At 38.3% G+C, this 21869-nt stretch overlaps 1 protein-coding gene and 1 long non-coding RNA gene across 2 annotated transcripts in view; one reads left to right on the forward strand and one right to left on the reverse strand.

Annotated features, from left to right (window-relative positions):
* The window catches only part of LOC118149967 (uncharacterized), a 102785-nt gene that overhangs the window by 66444 nt on the left and 14472 nt on the right, over positions 1-21869 (forward strand). Inside the window, exon 2 of the long non-coding RNA XR_013530708.1 lies at positions 329-461. This is a non-coding gene — a long non-coding RNA (uncharacterized LOC118149967). The remainder of the gene's footprint in view (positions 1-328; positions 462-21869) is intronic.
* CYYR1 (cysteine and tyrosine rich 1) overlaps positions 1-21869 on the reverse strand; it is a 111114-nt gene that overhangs the window by 38457 nt on the left and 50788 nt on the right.

Genomic DNA, 21869 nt, shown 5'->3' on the forward strand with positions numbered 1-21869 from the left:
CTTGCAAATATCTAAATCCTGCCTTCTTAGTCACTTGTTTCATTCTTAAAAAAAAAAAACCAGTAATTTGAGTTATTTGATCAAAATTAAATCAAAACTCTATTTAAAGAGTATATTACTGAGTATTTTCTTGGTAAAAATTAAAATATTATTAAACAAATCTTGAATGAATAACTAAAAATCCCATATTTAATTTAAAAAATTAATTATAGATTGAAAATTTTCCTTTTAAATAATTTCTTCAAGACAATGTAATATTTGTATATATGTGAAATTCTTCCCTATTCCAAATTTACCATCTCATTTCTGTTCACTTTTGTGTCCACAGAGTATCTGCCTGGAAACCCTGTTGCCTGGAGACCAGTCTTGAAGAAATCCACTGCTGTGGCCTTTTAAAGATTTAAGACATCTAATGAAGAGCTGACAGAAATAATCAATTTCTGTCAATTTCTACTCAGCAGGTAATATTTTTAAGTCACAATAAAATATTTACCTGGATATTATCTATTCAGATAATCATAACAACTCAAGTATAGGATGCAAAGGGAAAAAATACCTTTGGAAAATTTGAATTGTACAAACTCATACAAAAGGGAGACGGGGAAAAAAATAAAATCTGCATTTTCCTCATGGGAGAAGCTGTCAGGTCCTCCTTTTAATTATTCTGATTTGAAAATTATTCAGAAAGGCTTTATTTATGTTTTGAACTCTATTGTATATTATCATTCTCTTTAGCCCAAAGGAAGTTTAAAGCAGAAATTCAATAAATAGCATAAGGATATTGGAAAAGTGGATGAAAGGAGATATGATGTAGCCAAAATAATTCTATATCAACCTGAGGCATTCTGGAGAGGGTTCAAGAATCCAGCATATCTTAACAATGTCCAAACATCTCACAATATGATGGCAGAATTTCTCACCAGGAAGAGATACCAAGTACAAATTATTATGATTAAAAGAATTATTTAAATTAATTGTTATGGGTACATAGTAGGTGTATATCTTTATGGAGTATATGAGATGTTTTGATACAGGCATTTCATGTGAAATAAGTACATCATGAAGAATGGGGTAGACATCTCCTCAAGCATTTATCCTTTCAGTTACAAATAATCCAATTACAATCTTTAAGTTACTTTAAAATGTACAATTAAGTTATTATTGAATATGGTCACCCTACTGTGCTATCAAATAGTAGGTATTATTTATTCTTTCTATTTTTTTTGTACCCATTAACCACCCTCACCTCTATCCAATTCCCAGCCTCTGGTAACCACCCTTCTACTCTCTATGTCCATGAATTCAATTGATTTGATTTTTAGATCTCACAAAAACTGAGAACATGCAATGTTTGTCTTTCTGTGCCTGGCTTATTTCACGGAACATAATGATCTCCAGTTCTATCCATGTCCCTGAGTATGAATTAATACATGGTAGAAGCTGTGCTCTGTTTAAGAAGTTAGAACATATTCAGGCTATATTTTGCATTTGTAAAAGATGGTTAAAATATTTTTAAAATGTTTATGCTGAAAGGAAAAACTTCTGTGAACTAGAAAATTTATGTGAATTAAAACATAATTTAGCAAAGAGGGGCCATATTTTCTTTCAGATTTCATCTCATAGCTCAGAGATGAAATCTGAAAGAAAATATGGCCCCTCTTTGCTAAACTTTATAGTTTTGACGCTTTGAATTACACTTTGCTTTTCATATGACGCCTCATGGTCACCAAAGTAAGGTAAATTATTTTGAATTAATATTCCTTCCCAAAACTTTTCATCCCCAAGCATGTAAAAAGTAAAAAGCAATAAAAGCCCAAGTTGCAAGGAAAGATGTGCTTCTACAAGAGAACTTGGAGGATGTTGGAAGGTGGTGCATTCCAGAGAGCTTAAGATTGAGCTTTGATAACAGACAGACGTAAATTTCTGTCACATTTCACAATGTGAGCAGCATTGGCTGCTCAACCTGGCTAAGCGTCAGTATTCTTTCGTAAGAAAAATATACGTATTTATTGTACCTAAAGGTTGTTAAGAAGATTACATGAGTGTGTGTATATAACCACAGTGCCTGCAACATTAAGTGCTGAATGCACATTAGCTATCACCCTTATCATTATTATCAAGTTAAATTAAGCCAATATAATCATAAAGTTTGGAGACGGAGTTTATGAGGGCAGTTGCAGAGCCACATAGCTAATCATGAGCTGCTGTTTACATAACACTGTACAAAGAGGACATTTGAGAAACTAGGTTAATATGAAAAAGCAAACAAGAAAGGGTTTTAATGCTTTTTGTATGTGTGAGAGAACAAATTGAGATAATGTTGCATTAAGGAATTGTTTATTCTTATTCTTGGGAGATAGATAAAATCAAGGTACTACCCCACTTTTACCCTTTCTCTGCTCTGTTAATCCTTTATTGAGGTACAATTCACACCAGTACAGTCTATACATATTAAATGTACTGCATGACGAATTTTATGATTTTACATATATGCCCATGGAACCATGACCACACCAACATATAGAATGTATCTATCATCTCAATAGGCCCCTTGCACCCATTATAGTCAATCCATCACCCATTTCCCAAAGGTAATCACTCTTCTGTTGATGATAGGATGGTTCAGATTTCCTTCTTAATCTAGAAAAAGGGCCCTTGAAAAACCTGAAGCCCTCTTTGTTTTCCCTAGTTGGACATTAATTCTCACCCACTAATTTTAGTTTACATGCATTCTAGGTCATCTTGCCTCTAGCCTAAAGTCATGCTCTCATAGAAATGCCTCTACTTAATTTATCTGCACTGTGATGTTTTTCTGACATTTAGGGGCTTTCTCTTAACTATTATGTTAATGAAGTTTCTCTGCACTTTTGGATTCACGAATACTATAAGTACTATTATTTTTGACTGTCATTGTATTGTGTTTTATAAAGCATCCTTGGCCAGGGCTAAGTAGGAGACAGAAGAGCCTTAGGAAGACATGAAGGTGAACTATTAGGGGCAGCTACACTCTCAAACTCAACTTCCCTGAAGAAGGTTTTCTGGTTCTAGTGTCAAATCATGATGCAATAGCAGAGTGAACTCCGTGTTTTCGGTATGAAGAAGATCTTCATGTGTTTCCATCATCGGCATCTCCTGTGCTCTTAATCTTACCCTGGATGCCTGACCCAGGTGCTCATGCCATGAATTCTTTCATTGTAGAAAAGTGTAACAGGTTCAAAAGATGCATGGACCTCTCATGGGTAAGGTCCCTAAGCCAGTCTAGGTGTGTGCCCACTTGCTAAAATGACTCTGACTCCTCATTCGGCCACTTGACCACTGGTAACTCTACAAGCATATGAAGACCTTAGTGAACAGAAACAGAGGATCATGGGTTAAAGCTGATCGCAGAGAAAGTGGAATAATTCGTAATATCATCCTTTTCATCAGTACTAATGAACTTTGAGCTTGTATTTTTCCATTCACTGCATGAAAATACCAACAGTATCATAATGCAACTTGGAAAAAATCAAATAGTAGCTATGAAAGCCCTCAGCCCATAGGTTGCTGTGATTTGCACTTGAGTATGCTCAAGGGTTCATTTTATTTTCGACTTTAAAATTCACACTCAAATTTGACACGGGACATATGTCTCAGCTCCTTACAGTACCAATCCTGTAAAAACAGATGACTCAGCCACCAGTTATAACAGCATATTATTGCAGTATTCAACAAAACATGCCTTATGCTGACTAGAGAGAGGTTTCAAGTTGATGAGGCAAAAACAGTGATGTCCCATCTCAGAACATATGCTGTACTATAGTAAGGTAAAAAAGAGCCAAATATAAATACTAAACAATGTTTCATTGCTGAAATATAATGCCTTTAAAACATTAGATGTCTTTATATTTTTCATTATTCTATTATAGATTTTAGAATGTGCTGTCTTTAATGCAATCTATCCTTATACAAATTTAAAAATTCAGATCTCCAGATGAACCAAGAAACCAGGAACTGATTTTTCTCAATGGGTTTCTCCTTTATACTCAAAGCATCTGATGAGGTCAGCATTAAGAAGAATGGCAATTATTTAATAGCAATGGCTGTGAGCCAAAGAAGAATTACAAAGATAAATCAATCTAGGTTGATAAAATGCCAAAAAAAGAGGCAGTCACCTCAAGTAAGAACAGGTTCAATATTAAAGTACTGTTTTATTTTCAAGTTATCCAACAAACTGCTGAAAGATATTACATTTTCCCTCATGAAGGAAATGACAATAAATGCCATTTTCTACCCACTGGGCATCGCAGGATGGGTACTGAGATACAGATATGGCATCCTCCCAATTATGATAATACCAGGCATTGCAGCCAGAATGGTATTTAGAATTATTAATTCATCCAGCACACGTGAACACCTATTATGTCTGTGCCTTTGTTTTGGGGGTGTGACATACAAAGAGTTGTCTTGTTGAGATGACGGATGTAAACTCAAAGTCACTGCTGAAATAAAGTTACCTATGAGGGGTCATGAAGGTGAGATCAAGGAAAACTTTGTAAATGACATGACATATAAACGGAGTCTGAAAGCAAAAGGAATTTGCCTATTAGAGAAGGCCAGAAAATATCCCATCAGAGGGCATGACATTTGCAGTCACAGATGTGTGAAATAGCTTAGGATGCTTGGAAAACAACAAGCAGCTTTGTGTGGCTGCAGCAAATGTTGCAATCCAGAAGTGGCAAGAGTTATCGCTAAAAATGCAGGCAGAACTTATGAGGGGTCTGTAAGCCCAAAGAATTTAGCACATTCTTGTAGAAAGGGGAGTGACACAACCAGAAGGCCAGAGAGACCTGTGGGGTTTGTTCTAGAAATTCACATGAAAGGAAATAAGAACTAGATTTGAGGTTGGGTTGGACTGTTGGAAAGCTGAATCTGAGGGGTTATGTAAAAGAAAAAACTTTTAGAAATGGTTACCAATCTCTGGGGTTCCTGACTTAAGCAATTGTGGTAATGGGGGCTTTCTGAATGCAGTAAAGGAATAAAGGACACAAGTTCTGAAATAGATAGATAGGGATGGAGAATGATTTTACTTTTTGGAGATGCTAAGTGAAAGCTCTCCTTTGAGTATTGAGGTGGAAATGACAAAATAGTATTTAAGATCAAGGCATTCACTCTATCATCACCTCGGACACTCCAAGTGATAGTTTCATATGCTATGAAATCATATCCAACTACTTTTGACGATTTACTATGGAGATTCTGGAGAATAAAGATCCTTGTGAGGATCTATTTGATAACTTTATGGAAAGTGTTTCAAATCAAAAGATTGCAGTTTAGGGTATTAAGAAACTTAGATAGAAGCCTGATTATCATCAGTATAATGTGCATTGCGAACTAACACCACCAACACTGGTTTACTGGGGGTTAGCCCGTGTATCAAAATAACACATGATCGAATCCAGCATTTTATTGCAACACTCTCCATTGTAAATAACTGTTCAATGCCATCAATCTGCTTTTATAAAACAGTCCTCTAAAAATAGAAATCAAACCATGTTACCTCACTGCCCCACACTCAAAGGCTTCTGACTTCACTCAGAGTAAACCCTTCCCTGAGGTGTCTTGTTCTCCTTGTCCTTCTAACCTCATTGCTCTTTACACTCCTTCCTCTCAGTCACTGTATTCAGCTCTACTGACCTCTTCGCTGCTCCTAAAATATCAAATGCTTGACAATTCCCTTTTTCCTAGAATGTATTTCTTGCAGGTATCTATATGGCATTAAATCATTGGTCAAAAGTTATATTTTATGTGATTTCTTTCTGACTACTGATTTAAGATTGTGGCAACTAAACCTTAATCACTCCCTATCCCTTTTTACTATTCTGTTTTTCCACAACACCAAAGATCAGTTTTTATACTTCCTTTAACATCTTAACAGGAGATGATATATTAGGAGGTGAAAATAGTGGTATAATGCTGATAGCAGCCGTAGAAATGATCTGGATGAGTTTTATTAGAATAAGCTGAGCTTACGCTGCAGTGACAAATGACCCTCAAATCTCAGTGGCTTTACTGAAAAAGTTTATTTCTTCCTCAGTCAAAGCCTGCTTACATCAGTTGACTCTCCAGGGTAGTGCTCCTCTATGCAGTGACTCAGTGATCCAGGATCTTTGTATCCTATGGCTCCACCATCTCAATCTATGGCTTCCATGTTTGCTACGGAGGATCTCACAAAGGCTTTTATCCAAGTCCTTCCAGAAGGGATATACCTGACTCCTGCTCATGGCCTAATGGTCAGAGCTAGTACCATGATCCCACCTAACAGGGGGTTAGGGCTGACTGGGAAGTATGGTCTTCTAAGTGCCCTGGAAGGAGAGGAGACCTGGCTATTTGTGAGCACTCCCCAGGTTTACACAGCAACCAACTCTGGAACGGTCTTCTTCAGATGCAGTGTGATACAATGTAGGCAGTACAGAATAGGATTCAGCAGGGCTGGATGTAAGATCTCATTGAAACAATCACTATTCATGTGGCTTCAATTTAGGTATCCGCTCTGGAACTCTGTTTTCAAACACACAAAATGGGGGAAAAATACCTATCCTGCTTATATCAGAAAGGTTTGTAAGTTCCAAATATAAAAGTTTGTAAACAGAATTTCCAAATGTAGGCAACTGTTCAAATGGCAGTACATGAATAATGCAGTATGGAACGTAGGAAACCTGCCCAGATAAGATAAAATGAATTACACTCCTATTTTACATCAATATTTATAAAGTTATCTCATTGTTAGAGCCATAGAGAATGGTATCATTTCCAGACCTGCTGGCTTAACAGCTGTGATACCTAGCCAGAGAAGTAGGGAGCTGTTTATGGATCAGCATTGGTTTATTTTCTATGTATGGAGCATGAAGAAAAGGCCAAGGAAATTCAGATATATAATACACACTTAAGGTTTCCGAAAGCAAAATTTATTCAACAGTGAATGAATCCGATACTGGCAGCTTGTGTGGTAGCTTCTGTTCTGTGGTAGCTGGAGGACATTGGCTATTGTGCAAAGTAGTCTATTGTTCCAAGGATTCGAGTGTATTTAGCACAAGGTGTGATACTGACAAAACATCAGCTATTTGAAAAGTCTCATTAGAATGTATTTAAGAGTATATTAAAATCTTTTGATAACATTAGACTTTATAGATTTGAATCATGAGTACATTTGTCAGACTTCAAAAAGATACTGAATTTATGTATAATAATTTTGTTAGTCACTTCAAGTTTGTTGAGGATGATAAAATATTAACGTTAATAATATCCTATGTGTCAGTGTTATCTCTTCAAAGAGGTATTATAAATAACAAATCTAATCTTTTAAATACATTTAATACAAAATACTCAAATATTTGGATTTCATTATTATTGTACTTGTGTTTTGGTCCCCTAGAATTCCTCAGCATGTTTACATTAGAGTAGAAGGAATCCAAGTTATCTGTTTCAATTCCCTGCGAAATGAACACATTATCCCTACGGGGAATTTCTTGCTAACTTATGTTATTGTAGCATGCCATCTATTATCTGTGAGAAAGTTTACCCCTTGTGTGTATCCATATATGAGAGACAAGCGTTTCATATAGTAAGTAGATATTTGCCTCAGTAGGAACGTCACCCATTATTTTAGGCTGGAAGATGTTTCTTGCTGCTGGTGTCTGTATTGTACACACACATACTAAATATTAGGAACATCTTTACAGTCATTTAAATATCATAGATTCAGAGACTAAAGCATTAAAGACGATAAGCCAGTTAGTATTAGGGTAACAAACACAAAAATCCAGATAATGATTTTCTAATTGAATCTTGTCATGGAATTTTCCTACCTAGTCACTGGCCCATGTAGCTCTTCTGTGGTGAACAAAAGAAGACGGATCCAATAAGGCCAGACACAAATAGATACCCATAGTCACATGCTGCAATGCAGACAGCATATCAACAATGAGATAAAGCTTTGTACAACAGAACTTCACTGAATCAATATTCTGAAACATTCCCATGTGCCGGCTTGTAAAATGGAGGGTAACAGAAAGCACAATGAATTTTATAAGATGGTTTATGTGATGTTATGATAAAAAAGGAGCAAGTTATTGCAAAGTGAAGGCTTCTTTGTATTCTTTTACTGACAACTTATACTACTGCCTCCACTCAGGGATTTGAGCTTCTTCCTCTTTACCCCCAAAGATTATAACCTCGAGGATGATTGCTTTTTTCCTTTTATTCTTTTTAGACACTTCTGCCATTCACTTTTATAAAACATATCCAGAGAGCTGGTCACAGTGCCAGGTTGATGGCACATTGTATAGACAATCTGGGGGAAAAAGTATAGAAAAATAGCTGCATACCAATAGAAAGCCTAGCTCAAATATCACTTGCTACATGGCAGATCAGAAATACGTCAACAATATCACACACACACACACACACACACACACACACACACACACTGCTTGAACTATAGCAGTACCATCAGAATGGGATTCCCTTTTCACATCTCTTTTCTCTCTAGTCTATTTCTTTTACAGACAAAACAGCATCATACTGGTCTTTAATAAACACCATCAGTGGTTTTCTACCATGATCCATGTGTCTTAAAATAGAAGTATCATTACATTGAGTTTTTTTAGACAGAGTCTCACTCTATCACCCAGGCTGGAGTGCAATGGCATGATCTTTGCTCATTGCAACCTCCACCTCCCGAGTCCAAGTGATTCTCCTGCCTCAGCCTCCCAAGTAGCTGGGATTACAGGCACATGCCATGATGCTTGACTAATTTTTTTGTACTTTTAGTAGAAACGGGGTTTCACCATGTTGGCAAGGCTGATCTTGAACTCCTGTCCTCAAGTGATCCACCCGCCTCGGCCTCCCAAAATGCTGGGATTACAGACAGGCATAAGCCACTGCGCCCAACCCACCTTGAGTCTTTATCACATGTCAGCCACTACTGGGGGCCAGATCTGGCCTGCTGCCTCTTTCTGTATGACCTGTCAGCTAAGAACATTCTGTTTTTACATTTTTAAGCAGTTTAAAACATCAAAAGAGTAATATTTTGTGAAATTCAAATTTCAGTGTCTATAAAATTTCATTGGGACACATCCAAACTCGTGTGTAGGCATTGTCTATAACTTTTTTTTAGCTACAAAGGCAGAGTTGAGTAGTTGCAAAATATTTACTCTCAGGCTAGATAAAACAGAAAAGGTCTGCCAACCCCTAATGCATATGAATGGGATCCCTGGAGTTGGCCATGCGTAGCCTGTGTGGCTGTATACCATAGCCCTGGTCTCAAATAATCATCATAGTGAGTGCTTTTCCCTAGCCAGGCATTTAATATTTTCCACAATCTGGATCCAGACCAGATTCTCTCCAGTTCCCCGACCTACTACATATTCTGCCTCTGTGTCTTTGTTCATGTTGCTTCCTTGTTCTAGTCATGTCTTCTCATTTATGTCTGTTGATATCTATCATTGAAAGCCTTGCTCAAATGTTGCTTTCACCATGGCAGTTCAACAATGTGACTGCAATCTTGCTTCTGTGAATTTGCAGGATGCTTTGTGCTTCCCTAGAACATCATATTCTGCCTTGCACAGTCCTTACTTTTTCTCTCATCTCATATCCCCTACTATATTATATGATCCTTAAATCTAAAAACTGGGCTTTGTCATCTTGTAACTTTAAGAATGCTGCAGAAGTGGGCAGGCCTGGTATAGATCTCTGGAGGCTGAGACTAGGAACAGGAGCCACGCCAACCCTTAATACACACACAGTCACTTCCTTAGTCGCAGGGTCCAGGGGAAATTCCGGTGGTGTGGCAATAGACCCAAGTTAGTGCTCCCATGAAGCCACTGTGGGGAGAGGTGGCTTTGTTCCATAAAAAGCAAGGAATTTGAAAGAGACAGCCCAGGACCCAGTCCAGAAGTAGGCTATTGCCGTGGAGACTAGTCAGACCCTAAATATCAGTGAAGTTCATTAGTAGCAAAAACCTATTGACCAGACCAAGTTCCAGAAAAGGGGATAAAGTGGGAGTTGTGGAGTTTAGCAAGGAGAAGAAAGAGGCTTGGCCTTAGATCTTTGGCTGACTGGATGAAAGTCCAAAGAGGAAAAAAACCATGCCCAAGTTAAGAGAGAAACAATCTATAGAGAGATGGCCTGAGCTGAGTCCCAGACGTTGGGTGGGGGCTCCATAAATTCCTCTTGCTTATGTTTAGATGTAATACTAGTGTCTGCAGAATAGAGAAAACTACTGCTCTAATTTGGTGTTTGACCCCCTCCAAATCTGTTGAAATTTGATCCCCAGTGTTGGAGGCAGAGCCTAATGGGAGGTATTTGGGTTGTTGGGGAAGATTGCCTGTGAATGCCTTGCTACTGTTTTTGCAGTAATGATTTTTTCCTTTGTTAGTTCTCTCAAGAGCTGGTTGTCCAAAGGAGCCTTGCACTTCCCTGGCACTTGCTTCCTCTGTCACCATGTGATCTCTGCACACACCAGCTCCCTCTGCCGTCTACTGTAAATGGAGGCAGCCATAGGCTCTCACCAGAAGCAGATGCTGGTGTCATGCTTCTTTTATCACCTGTAGAACTGTCAGCCAAATAAACATCTTTTCTTCATAAATTACTCAGCCTCAGCTATTCCTTTACGGCAACACAGAAGTGGCCCTAGTTTCCTAGTGGAGGGAGAGAATAGACTAGATAAAGAGACAGGGTAGTGTATAAAAAAGGCCAGAATGAGAGGGAACTAACTTATTTTGAGCACTGATCACTTGCCAGGCCATGTAATAAGGCTTTTACTCACAGTATCTCACTTAATGTGCACAGTAACTCTGCAAAGAAGCAGCATTATGCCCATTTAACAGATGAAAAAATTGAGGCTTAGACTAAGCAATTAGTGGATCTGAGATCAGAAGGCAGGTCTAATTGGACCCGAACCAATTCCTCCACATGTCCCCCACTACTATATCACACTTCTTCAATAAATATTAAATAAATAACAAAGATAGAAAAGTTATAACTGGACATGCTTTTCACAATTCAATGTGGTATGCATGATAGTTCTAATACTTTTTCCCCAAGTTTTTACTAGTTTTTTCTTGTAAGTTGAGATTTTGTCTATTTTATCACTGGTTCAGTGAACTCAGCACTCACGCATACTACTCTCTATCCTATGTGCCAACAGGCACGTGAAGTAATCTAAGAACATACTGGTTGCTCTGGGGAACTGCTTTGGATCTCTAGCCTTCAGTGCCTTCCACAAACTGGTCCAAACTTCCTTTCCAGGCTTATTTTATTTTCTTCAGCCCTATTGGACCACTTACTGTTTTCCAATCAACTCTTGTACACCTTGTCTCCTCCATATTAAATGCTTTTTCTGCAGTAAAACCCACCCTGATCTCTCTCTCTCTCTCTCTTTTTTTTTTTTCTTTGAGAAAAAGTGTCTCACTTTGTCACCCAGGCTGGAGCACAATCTTGACTCACTGCAGCCTCAACCACTGGCGTTCAAGTGATCCTCCTGCCTCAGTCCCCCAAGTAGATGGGACTATAGGCACACACCATTCATGCCCAGCTATTTTTTGTTTTCTGTATTTTTTGTAGAGATGGGGTTTCGTCATGTTGACCAGGCTGGGCTAGAACTCCTGAGTTCAAATGATCCACCTGCGTCAGCCTCCTTGATCTCTTTATTCAGAACTGATCTCTTTCTTACCAACTCACGGAGCATTTTTTTCTACACCATTTATATGGTTCTATACTTGATCTAAAGTAATACTAAAAACTCCAATAACTATACTATAAACCTTTAAAAGAGTTTGTACTTATCCTTTTTTCCCACAGTGCTTGTAGTGTCATTCACACAAAAGACAAGTTTAAAATATGTTGTAAGTACTAAAAAAAGGTATAGGTGAAATTTCACTTTCTTAGGCTCTTTCATATGGGTAAATTTTCCCTCAGAAGTTTGTTTCCACACTAGCCCTCCCCACCTTTTTTGAGTTGGTTCCTTCTGGTCAATGCAGTTCTTTCTGGTGCCTGAAATTCTGTAGAATGAAGCAGTTGTATGACATGTAAGAAGTTGGAATATTTAGGGTAGACTATGGCTCTTTACTTTATACCACTTGCAAAGCCCATGTGAGTATGGAGTCTAAAAATACTTTTCAATGACAATCATACATATAGAGTAGACTTTTTGTGTATAATCTGAGTGCCAGTATTTAATAAAAAATACTGATTGCATTTAGGGTCATGCATCCTTCCAAGAAGTTCTATTTAAATCACTGTATAATTTCTTTTACTACATAATTTGCATTGTGACAGTTTGATGGTTTATAAGGGCCCTTTGAAAGCCAACTGGAACTGTAAGGTAAAGCATACTTAGCACATTTTTTTTTTTCTTAAAAAAAAATTTTTTTTTAATTGCACTTTGGGCTCTGGGGTACATGTGCACACCCTGCATCCTGCAGGATTGTTGCATAGGTACATACATGCCATGGTGGTTTGCTGTTTCCATCCCCACCCCAACCCCATTGCCTACATCAGGCATTTCTCATGGTGTTATTCCTCCCCATCCTCCCTGCCCCTTGCTTACCCTCCCCTCCTTCCCTCCACCCCTCCCCACTTATCCCAGTGAGTCTTTTTCCCTTCCCTGTACCCAAGTGTTCTCATTGTTCTTCACCTGCCTATGAGTGAGAACATGCAGTGTTTGGCTTTCTGTTCTTGTGTCATTTTGCTGAGAATGATCATTTCTAGATTCATCCATGTCTCTAAAAAGGACACAAACTTGTTGTTTTTATGGCTGCATAGTATTCCATGGTGTATATGTGCCACATTTTCTTTGTCAAGTCTATCATTGATGGGCATTTGGGTTGGTTCCAGGTCTTTGCTATCATAAACAGTGCTGCAAAGAACATATGTGTGCATGTGTCTTTATAATAGAACAATTTACAATCCTTTGGATATATACCCAGTAATGGGATTGCTGGTTTCAAATGGAATTTCTATTTCTAGATTCTTGAGGAATCACCACACTGTCTTCCACAATGGTTGCACTAATTTACACTCCCACCAACAGCATAGAAGTGTTCCTTTTTCTTCACATCCTCTCCAGCATTTTTTGTCTCCAGATCTTTAAATGATTGCCATTATGACTGGTGTGAGATTGTATCTCAATGTGGTTTGATTTGCATTTCTCTAATGACCAATAATGATGAGCATTTTTTCATGTTTGTTGGCTGCATAAATTTCTTCTTTTGAAAAATGTTTGTTCATATCCTTCACCCACTTTTGAATGGGTTTGTTTTTTTCTTGTAAATCTGCTTTAGTTCTTTGTAGATTCTGGATATTAGCCCTTTGTCAGATGGGTAGATTGCAAAAATTTTTTCCCATTCTGTTGGTTGCCGGTTCACTCTAGTAATTGTTTCTTTTGCTGTGCAGAAGCTATGGAGTTTAATTAGATCCCATTTGTGTATTCAGTCTTTCATTGCCATTGCTTTTGGTGTTTTAGTTGTGAAGTCCTTGCCTGTGCCTATGTCCTGAATGGTGTTGCCTAGGTTTTCTTCTAGGGTTTTTATGGTGTTAGTTTTTAGGTTTCAATCTGTAATCCATATGGAGTTAATTTTTATATAAGGTGTAAGGAAGGGGTCCAGTTTCAGCTTCCTGCACATGGCTAGCCAGTTTCCCCAACACTGTTTATTAAACAGGGAATCCTTTCCCCATTGCTTGTTTTTGTCAGGTTTGTCAAAGATCAGATGGTTGTAGATGTGTGGCATTGTTTCTGAGGCATCTGTGCTGTTCCATTGGGCTATATCTCTGTTTTGGTACCAGTATGATGCTGTTTTGATTACTGTAGCCTTGTATTATTGTTTGAAGTCAGGTAGCATGATGCCTCCAGCTTTGCTCTTTTTGCTTAGGATTGTCTTGGTGCTGAGGGCTCTCTTTTAGTTCCATATGAAATTTAAGGTGTTTTTTTCCAGTTCTGTGAAGAAGTTCAATGGTAGCTTGATGGGGATAGTACTGAATCTATGAATTACTTTGGGCAGTACGGCCATTTTCACAATATTAACTCTTCCTAACCATGAGCATGGAAGGTTTTTCCATCTGTTTGCATCCTCTCCTATTTCCTTGATCAGTGGTTTACAGTTTTCCTTGAAAAGATCTTTTACATCCTTTATTAGTCATAATCCTAGGTATTTTACTCTCTTTGTAGCTATTGAAAATGGGAGTTCACTCATGATTTGGCTCTCTTCTTGTCTGTTATTGGTGTATAGGACTGCTTGTGATTTCTGCACATTGATTTTGTATCCTGAGACTTTGCCAAAGTTACTTATCAGCTTAAGGAGGTTTTGGGCTCAGATAATGAGGTCTTCTAAATACACAATAATGTCATCTGCAAATAGGGACAGTTTGCCTTCTTCTTTTCCTAATTGAATGCCCTTTATTTCTTTTTCTTGCCTAATTGCTCTGGCTACAACTTCTAATACTATATTGAATGGGAGTGGTGAGAGAGGGCATCCTTGGTCAGCACCATGTCGCACTTACTCTAAAATTGACCACATAATTGGAAGTAAATCACTCCTCAGCAAATGCAAAAGAATGGAAATCATAACAAACAGTCTCTCAGACCACAGCACAATCAAATTAGAACTAAGGATTAAGAAAAGCACTCAAAACCACACAATCACATGAAAACTGAACAACTTGCTCCTGAATGACAAATGAAATGAAGGCAGAAATAAAAATGTTCTTTGAAATCAGTGAGAACAAAGACAATGTACCAGAATCTATGGGACACATTTAAAGCAGTGTCTAAAGGGAAATTTTTAGCAATAAATGCCCACATGAGAAATAAGGAGAGATCTAAAATCGACACCCTATCATCAAAATTGAAAGAGCTAGAGGAGCAAGATCAAATATATTCAAAAGCAAGCAGAAGACAAGAAATAACTAAGATCAGAGCAGAACCAAAGGAGATAGAGTCACAAAAAACCCTTCAAAAAATCAATAAATTCAGTATCTGGTTTTTTGAAAAGATCAACAAAATAGACAGACCACTAGATAAACTAATAAAAAAGAAAAGAGAGAAGAATCAAATAGATGCAATAAAAAATGATAAAGGGGAGAGCAACACTGATTCCCTGGAAATACAAACTACCATCAGAACAGCTCTATGCACCTAAACCAGTAAATCTGGAAGAAATGGATAAATTCCTGGACACTTGCACTCCCAAGACTAAGCCAGGAAGAAGTCGTAACCCTGAATAGACCAATAACAAGGTCTGAAGTTGAGGCATCATTTAATAGCTTACCGACCAAAAAAACGTCTAGGTCCAGATGGGTTCACAGCCAAATTCTACCAGACATACAAAGAAGAGCCGGTACCGTTCCTTCCAAAACTATTCCAAACAGTACCAAATGAGGGAATACTCCCTAACTCTTTCTCTGAGACCACCATTATCCTGATACCAAAACCTGGCAGAGACACAACTAAAAAGGAAAACTACAGCCCAATATCCATGATGAACACTGACACAAAAATCTTCAATAAAATACTGGCAAACCAAATCCAACAGCATATCAAAAAGCTTATCCACCATGATCAAGTAGGCTACATTCCAGGGATGCAAGGCTGGTTCAACATATGCAAATCTATAAATGTAATCCACCACATAAACAAAAACAAAGAAAAAAACCACATGATTTTCTCAACAGATGCAGAGAATGCCTTTGACAAAATTCAATAGCTCCTTATGCTAAAAACTCTCAATAAATTAGACATCAATGGAACATATCTCAAATTAATAAAAGCTATTTACGACAAACCCACAGCCAATAACATACTGAATGAGCAAAAACTATTTAGCACATTTTAAAAGCACATTGAAAAAGACTTGTCATTTGATAAAGATTAATGTATTTATTAATAGATTACCAATGGCTGCTAAATTATGAAAAAAGTTTGAGATTTTAGTACTACACGCAAGTCCACTGCTATTAAAGTGAAAAATCTGAAATACATTCTTCTGAAAGTTAAAAAATATTGATTAGCACTTAAAAAATATTGATTGAAGAATATCAAGCTGAAGGATTCTGTTATGTGATAAGTTCTCTAGTTTTGGTAAGTTTACAGAGGTCTCCAAAAATATAATCAATTTTTAATTCTCTGTTTAAACAGGCAATAGTATCTGTACATATTATGTATGATAATGGTCTAACTTAAATTCACTTATATTGGCCTCTAGAATGTTCGATACATTTTAAGGAATGTGTGATAATTGATTTGCTTCAAATTCCTTTGCTTAACTGAATACTAAAATTCAACTATAAGCTAGCATGTAATTAAATGATTCTAGGGAATAGTAAAAGCAATGTTTAGCCAGAACTTAAGCATTCAGTAGGATAATCTATCCAATTATAATTTTGACTATAATCAAGATTAAAAAATAATATACCTATCAATAAAGTGAATTACTATGACAGAGATAGAGTAGCTCTACTAAGATTATTCAAGCCTATCCTTCTAAAATCCATTGTTTACTTTTCATATTATTAGACAGGTTTAATATGGTATTACCTCTAATCTTTCAAGTACCCTGTCAGATAAATCTAATTATTTCCCAGAAGTGGCTTGCAACTGAAAGAAAAATGTAGTAGAAAAACTTATTGATCTATCTAGATACATTTAGTTTGTAAAAAAAAAAAAAATCCTCCTTATTGTTCTGTAAAAGAAGACTCAGATGAGGAATGAGGTATATTAAAACTTTCTGGAATGGGAAGGGAAATTCCAAAATTTGAAAGAGCCCAGACAATTCTTATTTTGCTTTTTTGGAGACAGAGTCTTGCTTTGTTGCCCAGGCCGGAGTGCAGTTGCTCAATCTTGGCTCACTGCAACCTTCATCTCGCAGATTCAAGCAATTCTCCTCCCTCAGCCTCCCGAGTAGCTGGGATTACAGGCATACAACACCAGGCTAGGCTAATGTTTGTATTTTTTGTAGAGACAGGGGTTTCACCATGTTGCCCAGGCTGGCCTCAAACTTCTGTGCTTGGGTTGACCACCCACCTCGGCCTCCCAAAGTGCCAGGATTACAGGCGTGAGCCGCCGTGCCTGGCCCCAGACAATTCTTTATTGAACCTCTAAGGGATGCCGGAAGATTTCCACACAAGAACATACAGGTATTTTTGGGGGGACCTCAGCGCTTGTTTGTGACTTGAAGGCTTATCAGTGTTCCTCTCACCTAGCCCTGAGGTCTTGGTCCACAGTATCCACGAACCTTTGTGTCTCAGCACTCACACTTACTGAACGCAGCCACATTGAAGAGGTTGGATTGTTAAGAAAGGACTGATTTCAATCGTAGGTGTGATCACTTCCTGAGGACTTGGGAAGGCAATGCAGAGACAGTGTCTTGGTTATGAAAGTAGAAATCAGCAGCTGTGTGTATGTGACCACCTGAAATTCCAAGCTTAGACCACTGACATGGTTGTCTAAGACACTACTTTGCCCTGTGAGTTATGATTTGAATGTCTGCTCCACAATCATGATGAAATTTAATGGTAATATAATGGTGTTGGGAGTTTGGGCCTTTAAGTGGTGAGGAGGTCATGAAGGTCCTGCCCTGATGAATGAATGAATTAAAGCTGTTATTGAAAGGGTGGATTAGTTATTGCAGGTATGAGTGCTTGATAAAAGGATGAGTTTGTCCTAGTTTCCTCTCTCTGTCTCATGTGCTCACTTCTTTTTTTTTTTCTGAGACGGAGTTTCGCTCTTGTTACCCAGGCTGGCACGATCTCAGCTCACCGCAACCTCCGCTTCCTGGGTTCAGGCAATTCTCCTGCCTCAGCCTCCTGAGTAGCTGGGATTACAGGCACGTGCCACCATGCCCAGCTAATCTTTTGTATTTTTTAGTAGAGACGGGGTTTCACCATGTTGACCAGGATGGTCTCAATCTCTTGACCTCGTGATCCACCTGCCTCGGTCTCCCAAAGTGCTGGGATTACAGGCTTGAGCCACCGCACCCGGCTGCTCACTTCTGCCTGTGCCTTCTGCAATGGGATGACCCTGGCAAATGTTGGCACCATGCTCTTGGACTTCCCAGCTTCCAGAATCATGAGCCAAATAAATATCTTTTCTTTATAAATTACCCTGCGGTATTCTGTTGTAGCTGCAGCAAACAGACTAAGACACTGCTGCTTTAATCTCATTCGTAAAATGCAGAAATTATGCTACTTCATTGACTGTAGCTCCATCGTTCATGATGCTGCCTGACCAATATCATCCTAAAGCTCAGTCTTCTGACACTTAACAAATGCTTCAGTTAATTTTGATCCCAGTTCTTCAACAACTGACTACCTTAAGAAAGGGATGGGGCTCAGGATCAGGGTGTCACTCTGAGTTCCGAAATTAGGCAGTAATTTACATTTTTGGAGTATCACTGAAATCTACCACAGAGATCTTTTCTCCTGAAGTAGAATGGCTTTGGGTAAACTATCCTTGCTCATTCATTCAGGCCTGTTTGTGATCCATTGCAAATTATATAGTTCCTAAGGTTAGAGGTAGTTTTTGGAAGACAGTTCCAAGTTTTATACATTTTTGTATCTCTAGAATGAATTAATAAGAAAATATCTGACTGTGTAGCCAATCCACTCATTCATTTGATTCAACAAATATTTACTGAGAGTTGACTATGTGCCAAATGCTATTTTAGATGTTTGGAATTTATCATTAAATAAGATAATAACTGTCCTTGAAGAGATTTCATCCTGGAGGGGGGTGGGGGAACAGACAATGCACATAATAAATAAGTAAAGTATAAATATTGTCAGAAGCTATAAAATTCTACAAGGTATAAAAGAATGAGTCAGTCAGGATCAGGGGAAGGGATGCAGAAGAATTAGGAAACAACGACTTGAAAATGGTGAAGGAGTTGGCTAGGGAGACATCTGGGTAACAGCATTCCAGACAGATGGTACAGCTAGAGGAGGGACCTGAAGGGAACCTGACATATTCAAGCAGTGAAGCCAATGTGGCTGAAGGAAAGTGCACATGGGAAAAATGGCAGGACACGAGGTCAGAGGTTAAGGGCCCAGATCATGGAGTAACTTGTAGGCCATTCAAGACTTTGGCTCTTACTCTGTGTAAAAACAGGAAACTACTGAAGAGTTTTCAGCAGAGCTCTGGCATGATCCTATCTCAGGTTTTTGAAAGAAATAACCCTGGTTGCTGGCTGAGAACAGACTACCAAACTTGAGAACAAAGTAGGGATATTAAAAAGTCAAGAAACAACAGATGCTAGTGAGGCTGTGAGAAACAAGAATGCCTTTACACTGTTGGGGGGGATGTAAATTAGACAGTGTGATGATTCCTCAATGATCTAGAACCAGAAATACCATTTCACCCAGCAATCCCATTACTTATAGCCAAAGGATTATAAATCATTCTATTATAAAGATACATGCATGCCTATGTTCATTGCAGCACTATTCACAATAGCAAAGACACGGAATCAACCCAAATGTTCATCAATGATGGACTGGAAAAAGAAAATGCAGTTCATATACACCATAGAATACTATGAAGCCATATAAAGGAATGAGATCATGTCCTTTTTTACTTTATTTCTTCTAAAAAAAAACCCAGGATATATATGCACAAAGTGTATATCTTGTTACACAGGTATATGTGTACCATGGTGGTTTGCTGCACCTATTAACCTATCCTCCAAGTTTCCTCCCCTCACCCCCCATCCCCAAATAGGCCTTGGTATGTTTTGTTCCCTTCTCTGTGTCCATGAGTTCTCAATGTCCACCTGTCACTTATAAATGAGAACATGTGGTGTTTGGGTTTCTGTTCCTCTGTTAGTTTGCTGATGATAGTTTCCAGCTTTATCCATGTCCCGACAAAATACATGATCTCATTCCTTTTTATGGCTGCATAGTATTCCATGGTGTATATGTACCACATTTTCCTTCTTTCCCTCCTTCCTTCTTTCCTTCCTTCCTTCCTTCCTTCCTTCCTTCCTTCCTTCCTTCCTTCCTTCCTTCCTTCCTCCCTCCCTCCCTCCCTCCCTCCCTCCCTCCCTTCCTCCCTCCCTCTCTTCTTTCCTTCCTTCCTTTCTTTCTTTATTTTACTTTAGGTTCTGGAATACATGTGCAGATCATGCAGGATTATTGCGTAGGTACACACATGGCAATGTGGTTTGCTGCCTCCATCCCCCCTTCACCTATATCTGGCATTTCTCTCCATGTTATCCCTCCCTGACCTCCCTACCCACTGCTGTCCCTCCCTTGGCTACTCCAACAGACCCCATTGTGTGATATGTGATGCTCCCCTCCCTGTTTCCATGTGTTCTCATTGTTCATCATCCACCTATGAGTGAGAACATGCTGTACCAAATTTTCTTTAGCCAGCCTATCATTGATGGGCATTTGTGTTGGTTCTGTGTCTTTTCTGTGGTAAATAGTGCTGCAATAATCATACGTGTGCATATGTCTTTATAGTAGAATGATTTTTATTCCTTTCAGTAAATACCCAGTAATAGGACTGCTGGGTGAAATGGTATTTCTGGTTCTAGATCCTTGAGGAATCACCATACTATCTTCCACAATGGTCGAACTAATTTACATTCCCACCAACAGTGTAAAAGCGTTTCTATTTCTTCATGGCCTCACTAGCATCTATTGTTTCCTGACTTTTCAATCATCGCCATTCTGACTGGCATGAGATGGTATCTCGTTGTGGTTTTGATTTGCATTTATCTGATGATCAGTGATGTTGAGTTTTTTGCAGCCAACAAACATATGAGATCATGTCTTTTGCAGGGATATGGATGGAGCTGGAAGCCATTATCTTCAGTAAACTAGCACAGGAACAGAAAACCAAACACCGTGTGTTCTCATTTATAAATGAGAACTGAACAATGAGAACACATGAACACAGAGAGGGGAACAACACACACCTGGGCCTGTCAGGGGTGCAGAGGGAGGGAGAGCATCAGGATAAACAGCTAATGCATGTGGGGCTTACTACCTAGGTGATGGGTTGATAGGTTCAGCAAATCACCATGGCATGTGTTTACCTATGTAACAAACCTGAATGTCCTGCACATGTATCTCGGAACTTAAAATAAAAATAAAAATCTGAAAAAAGAATAAAATAGGGAGGTGAATTAAGAGGCAATTGTAGTAATCCAGGTGAAACAGTTTTAAGAGGCAGGTTAAATCAGCAACCTTGGTTCCCCCATCAATTAGTCCATCATGCTAACTAGCCCAGACTGATATTACTTTATATTTGTACGAAAGACATCTGGTTAAATATATTGCACTGCTAGTCAATTTTCACCTGGAGACATGTTCAGGTATTTTCTTAGTTCTTACATTTTGTAAACAGGTGGTACACTGAATGGACACCAAATTCAATAACAAATTCCAGTAAGAATCATCAGGACTAGCTTATCCAAAAGAAACACTCAAATTAACATCAATCAGTAATAGCAAATAATGACCTACATTATCTTGTAGTGATCTTGACTAAGGAATGATATTTCCATTTCTTTCTTTTATAGAATTCATGATGTACTGCTATCTCTATTGAACTCTTCAGTATATCCTATTCCAAAGAGAATGGTCAGAAAAATATTGTTTCATTTGGGTCATGGATACATGCTGTACATTCCAGTCTACCCACCCATAGCGTACTCAGGACAGAGCCTCTAGATAGAGGCAGGACAATTATATAATCAAAGAAGAAAATATGAAAAGACAGATAAAATATTTGCTGATGTTTTATAAAGAAAATTCAGTCCATTTCTTTATTGGTCAAAGGTAGTATTTTCATTTTTTTTTTCTTTTTGCCGTACTGTATCCTTGTTAGGTGTTTTGTC

The sequence above is a fragment of the Callithrix jacchus genome, chromosome 21 (assembly GCF_049354715.1).
Source record: "Callithrix jacchus isolate 240 chromosome 21, calJac240_pri, whole genome shotgun sequence".
Lineage (NCBI taxonomy): Eukaryota > Metazoa > Chordata > Mammalia > Primates > Cebidae > Callithrix > Callithrix jacchus.